Genomic DNA, 6,445 nt, shown 5'->3' on the forward strand with positions numbered 1-6,445 from the left:
GAATTAACGACAGCATGAATGTAAATCACACAAGCATGCAGTGACACGTCTGCCACATTCCCATGTACCTAAGGCATTGTGTCCCGCAAACCATGCTCCCAACCTCCGTTAATTAGACGGAATGGCATACGACATGGCGTGACTCACTCCACAATCCTTTCGCAGGTACAATCAACATACAACAAGCATGCATACCATTAGCTAAAACAGTATATAGCATGATATACAATTTCGACCACATATATCCATATCAATAGCTAAACCTCGATTAGCATGATATCATTGATATATAATCACCTCCACCACATTAATTACATATCGATAATCATATTGAAAGCTAAAATACCATTAGCAAGATATATACATACCACCATAGCAATATCTTATTGAGAAGAACCATATCAGACACACTCACCTTTCATTCGACTGGAGTATGCCAAACTTACGGTTTCGGCACCTCCTAAAAGACCGGCTCGTTACCTAGCCACAAGTTAACCCATATCAGCATATGAACATCTAGGAATGTTAAACCAAATGCTAGACTAACAAATCATAACATGCCTTCTACACTAGCTAATGGGGCAAACACTACACAAAGTCACCAAAATCTCTAGAGGTGTCCGGGAGTACCCACATACCCGGGAGACCTCACACACCTCTTCCATACTCCAAGGTACTCCAACACACCCAAAAATATCAAATATAAAGACCCACAAGTGTACAATCTCAACCAAACAGACCAACTCAACAAAACAGTAAAAACTGGTGCAAAGGCAGAATTTAGGTCAACTTTAGATACAAATCTGTTATCGCTCGGACATACCCATGATGCATGGGATGTGTCGTTGGAAATCTCTATGTGTCTAGTTTCTAACAAAACAAACGGTGTGTCATTTTGAGTCCCGAGCTAGGAGTTATGGCCATTATACCAAAGTCTGTCGCTGCTGCCAGATTCTACGCAGGAATAAGTAAAATTGATTGAAAAATCATAACTCTTTCATCTTAAACCCAAAAATATTGAAACCAACACCCAAAGTTGCACCACTACAAGCCCTACACTCAGTTAAAATCCCAGGTTCAGAAACGAGAGGAGGTTAACCCAACAATCAAAAGAAAAACCGATTCGCAACCATTTTCGCCCCAGTCAACCAACTCTGCTTTAGAAATTCACCAAAAATTGTATACTTACCCAAATTACTTGATTCCAACGCCAATCTCTTCTTAACTTAAATATGCAGCTCCTGTAAAAGACCCAAAGCCACCCAAAATGTTCATCATGCCCAGAAAGTTAAAAGAAGACAGCCACGCACAGAATCGCACATCCAGCAAACAGCCAGTATTCAAAAATTCATAACTAATTGTGTGATTATCGGTTTTGCATGATCTTGGTACCGAAATCTTCGTATTGAAACGTACTTTTACAGTTATGAAGACACCAAAAATTGATTCCTAGCAGAAGGGCGCCCAAACGACAGATTACCAAAACCCACGAATTTGACCCAAAACATGAACTTTGTCAATTTCCTTCCAAAACTCAATCCATAGAGAATCTAACCACACAAATATAAAATTAAACATGGATTACACTTCTAGAGTACAAGAACTTACTTGTCACCGAGTTGGATCGTCAAAAACGGACCTCTCCTTCCTCCCTCCCCTTAGCCGTGACCTCCTCCTCCTTTTCTCTCCCCCTCTCTCTCGCTCTCCCTCTCTCTCTCTCTCTACGTAAAATATCAGGGAAAGGGGAAAGAATGAGATATTTAACAAATATCTCCCTTTGAAAAATTATGTGGTGTAACCACACCACCCATCCACTTATGCAACCGACCAATAACATTTAGTTAAATTTCCATCAAATAATAATTAGCCCTATAAACACATAATTCAATTAAAATATGAGTTTAAAATACTAAATATCCGGGACAGGTATTACATTCTACATCCCCGGACGCATCCTTCGTCAGCTAGGAATGAGCCAAGGACTCCACCGAGCTGGGACTGAAGATTTCCAAGTCCCTGCTTTCACTGCCCAAAATCTGAGAGGGTATGAGCACGACTGGGGCTTGCGGCAACTTGGAGGAGCTGACCCAGACTTTAGTACGGAACTTACGCACCGATATCAAACATGGCTAAGAAAGGAAATCGCAAGCGGGCAAAATAACAATTAACTTCTGACGAACCCTGATGATCTAGAATAAATCGTGAGCCTGTTAAGGCCTCGAGCACTTTATTCTGTTTTTATGCTTTACTCTTTTTAAGATTGCTCAGCCTGTGTAATAGAAGTTATAATTTGAATAAAAATGAAAGTTCGAGAGTTTTCCCCTTTTGATCCAAGTGTTGAACTGCCGTGTCACCCAAGTATCAAGTCAACTTCTGGTAACGGGAAACCGTGGATCAAGTTGATGGATTGTGACCGAATCTCACAGAGAGATTGCCTACGTATCCCTTTTCAGGGAATCAGGTCAGCACGTAGTTCAGGCTAGGGTTCACTCGAGTATTTTAGCTCTCCTTTTAAGCTCTAAATTTTGCTTAGTGCTGCCACTTCGGGTTTTCAGCCTAGCGAGCTTTGATCGATGCCTATTTATTTTTGCCTAAACCGCCTTCTCAGGTTTTCGGTCTAGCAGGCTTGCTCTAATTTTTGCTTGGAACCGCCCACCCTTATGGTTTTCGGCCCAACGAGCTTCTCTCAGGGATAGTATCGTTTGAGTTGATCCAGGTTAACCAGAGAGCTGAATTCATTGCCGTCGAGATCGATGAGCTGAGCCGCTCCCCCAGAAAGGATGGTTTTGATGATGTAGGGTCCGGAACGCTTGGGTCAAAATTTGCCACGGGGGTCAAAAACTGGTGTCCGAATCTCTTTCGTGACCATGTCTCCTTTGACCAAGTCTCTAGACTTCACTTTTTTGTTGAATGCCCGGGCGATTCTCCGCTGATACCCCTGAACCTGATACAGGGCCCGAAGCCTCCTTTCATCAAAAAGCATGAGTTCAACAAATCTCCCACTGAGCCATTCAGATTTCGAGAGTTCCGATTCCACCATGATCCTCAAAGATGGTACCTCAAGCTCTATAGGGAGAACTGCTTCCATCCCGTAGACCAAGGAATAGGGGGTTGCCCCCGTTGATGTTCGAATCGACGTTCGATAACCCCAAAGAGCTAAAGGCAGTTGCTCGTGCCAGTCCCTGGCGGACTCTGCAGACTTCTTGATGATTGTCTCGACATTTTTGTTGGCCGCTTCAACCGCTCCGTTTGTTTGGGGACGATAGACCGTTGAGTGATGGACTTGGATCTTGAATTCTTCGAAGAGCTCCAGGACCCTGCCTTTGAAATGACTCCCGTTGTCTGATACGAACGCTTGCGGAACCCCATATCGGTAGATGATGTTTTTCCTGATGAAGTGAGTAACTTGAACGGCCGTTAGGGTTTTATAAGATTCAGCCTCCACCCACTTGGTAAAATAATCTATGGCCACGAGGATGAACCTATGACCATTTGACGCGGATGGTCTAACCATGCCGATGACATCGATGTCCCATACAGAGAAAGGCCAAGGCGAAGCCATGCCAAACAGGTTAGAGGGCGGAACATGCATTAGGTTAGCATGAATTTGGCATTTGTGACATCGCCGCACATAATCCACACACTGAGATTCCATAGTAGACTAGAAATAGCCTTGGCGCAAGATTTTCCTAGCCAGCATGACGCCGCTCATGTGAGGGCCACAGACCCCCTCGTGGATCTCTTCCATGATTCTGACAGCCTCGGTACCGTTGACGCAGAGTTTGTGCATCCCACAATGAGATCTCCTGTATAACTTTCCCCCACAAATGATGTACTGGGCAGCTATCCTCCGCAACGCAGTCTGATCCTTTTTAGAGGCCTCGGCCGGATACGAACCACTCTCGACGAAGTTCCATATGTCATGGTACCAGGGTAGGCCATCATCAACATCATCGATGGCGTTGACGTATTGATAAGCGGGGCGGTCCCGCTGTTCGATTAAAACTGGGCGAAGTTTGACTCCCAAAGGTAATTCGACCATGGAAGCCAAGGTCGCGAGTGCATCGGCAAATCGGTTCTTCAAACGGGTGATGTGGGTGAACGTCACTTTGTTGAAGCGAGGAATTAGTCCCTCCAGATCCTGATGATAAGGTTTCAGCCCCTCTTCACGCACCTTCCAGTCCCCATTGGCTTGAGATACAACGAGGTTGGAGTCCCCGATAACTTCGAGCCTTTTGACGCCGAGCGTGAGTGCAGCCTCCATACCCACGATACAAGCCTCATATTCAGCTTGGTTGTTTGTAACATCGAAGTTGAGTTTGAATGCAAGCGGAATATGAGACCCATTGGGGGCGACTAGCAAGACCCCGATCCCAAATCCTTTCTGATTGGCCGCCCCATCGAAGTAAAGAGTCCAAACGTCTTCGACAACTGTTAGCACTTCCTCATCTGGGAACACGAAATCTGCGTCCTCTGGTCCATCCACAGGGTGATCAGCCAAAAACTCAGCAATGGCTCGCCCCTTTACCGACTTTCTCGTGACGTATTCGAGATCGAATTCTGCCAAGAGGAGCAACCAGCGTGCTAACTTACCAGTGAGAGCCGGTTTCTCAAACAGATACTTGAGTGGATCCATTCGAGAAATCAATTTCACTGGGTAAGCCAGCATGTAGTGTCTCAACTTTTTAAAGGCCCAAACCAAAGCCCAACACGTTTTTTCCAAGGCGGTGTAGCGCTCTTCGGACCCAACCATTTTCTTACTTAAGTAGTAAACGGCCTTCTCCACTCCCTGGTCACCCTCTTGAGCTAGCAAGCATCCCATGGATGTAGAACTCACAGATAAGTATAGAATCAAGGGCTTTTCGGGCACCGGTGGCATCAAGACGGGCGGGTTTTGGAGATAATTCTGAATGGACATGAAGGCCGCCTGACATCTGTCCGACCATACGAACGGGGTGTCCTTCTTGAGTAGACGAAACATCGGCTCGCAAGTTAAGGTTAACTTGGCGATGAATCTGCTGATGAACTGAATCTTTCCCAAAAAGCTTCGCACTCCCTTTTCAGTCTCCGGTGGCTTCATTTCAAGCATCGCGATCATGAAATCGAGCATCTTACCTGCTGTGACCCCAAAGGTGCATTTCTGTGGATTGAGACGCATGCGGAACTTTCGGAGCTTCTCGAAAAACTTTCTCAAGACAGGAACATGTCCTTCCCGAGTTTTTGACTTAGCAATCATGTCATCTACGTAGACCTCAACCTCTTTGTGCATCATGTCGTGCAGAATGGTCGTAGCAGCTCTCTGGTATGTAGGACCAGAATTTTTCAAACCAAATGGCATGACCAAGTAACAATAAGTCCCCCATTCAGTGATGAAAGTCATTTTCTCACAGTCTTCTGGCGCCATAAGAATTTGGCTATATCCGGAGAAACCATCCATGAATGAAAGCAGGGCATGGCCCGCCGTATTGTCAACCAGTACATCGATATGTGGCAGGGGAAAATCGTCCTTGGGGCTTGCCTTGTTCAAATCCCTGAAATCCACGCACACTCGAATTTGTCCATTCTTTTAGGAACTGGAATGATGTTGGCAACCCAAGTGGGGTATTGAGAAACCATAAGGAAATTGGCGTCGATCTGCTTAGTGACCTCTTCCTTGATCTTCTGCACCCAATCCGGCCTCATTCGCCTCAATTTCTGCTTCACAGGTTTGGCATTTGGAAGCAAGGGGATTCGATGCTCCACTATTTCTGGGTCGATACCGGGCATGTCTCGATGGGACCACGCAAAGACGTCACTGAACTTTGAGAGTAGTTCTTTGAAATCGTGATGTTCCTCTGGGGATAAAGTGGAGCCCACCTGAACCATTCGGGGATCATTCTCGTCTTTCAAGTTTATTAAGACTATTTCTTCTTTTAACGGCTGTGCATGCCTTTCATCTTCCCTTTCGATGAGGGCACGGATTTCCTTGGGAATGTCCCCATCGAAATCTATCCCTTCATCGTCGGGGTCGACACAGTTTATATAAAGATCATTCAAGTAGTCAGAAGAGGATTCCTTCATTTCATAAGACCCTGTAGGGTCGCCAAGTACAAAGGAATCAAACTCAAAGTAAAAGCCATGACGTAGAGGGCCGAGAGGCACAAACTCCGACTCAGAGCTAGACTTAGACTCAAACGACTCAACAGACTCAGTGTCAGACTCTGATACATCATCAATGCAAGTTAGGCGTGGTTTGAAAATGCAATTTTTAAGGCTACCCTTTGCTTCTGTGATGAGGGAGAGGGGATCCTTGAGGTCGCCGGAACCGAGCATGAACACCTCGGCCTCTTCAGCTTCCTTAGCCAAACCCACTTGGGAGAACTCATAAAATAGCTGCTCCAAGCCCCCTTGATCAAAAGACATCAGGCAATCAGTCTTCAGCTTTGGCTGGCTAAGCTTCCTTTTG

The 6,445-nt window shown here is 45.5% G+C and overlaps 1 long non-coding RNA gene across 1 annotated transcript; it reads right to left on the bottom strand.

Moving 5' to 3' along the window:
* Positions 1 to 200: 200 nt before the first annotated feature.
* On the bottom strand, positions 201 to 1,732 carry LOC131336647 (uncharacterized). The gene is made up of 2 exons (XR_009202899.1): positions 1,609 to 1,732; positions 201 to 480 (listed from the first exon to the last, which is right to left on the bottom strand). It is a non-coding gene; the product is annotated as an uncharacterized LOC131336647 (long non-coding RNA).
* Positions 1,733 to 6,445: the final 4,713 nt, after the last annotated feature.

This window comes from Rhododendron vialii, chromosome 1a, assembly GCF_030253575.1.
Source record: "Rhododendron vialii isolate Sample 1 chromosome 1a, ASM3025357v1".
Lineage (NCBI taxonomy): Eukaryota > Viridiplantae > Streptophyta > Magnoliopsida > Ericales > Ericaceae > Rhododendron > Rhododendron vialii.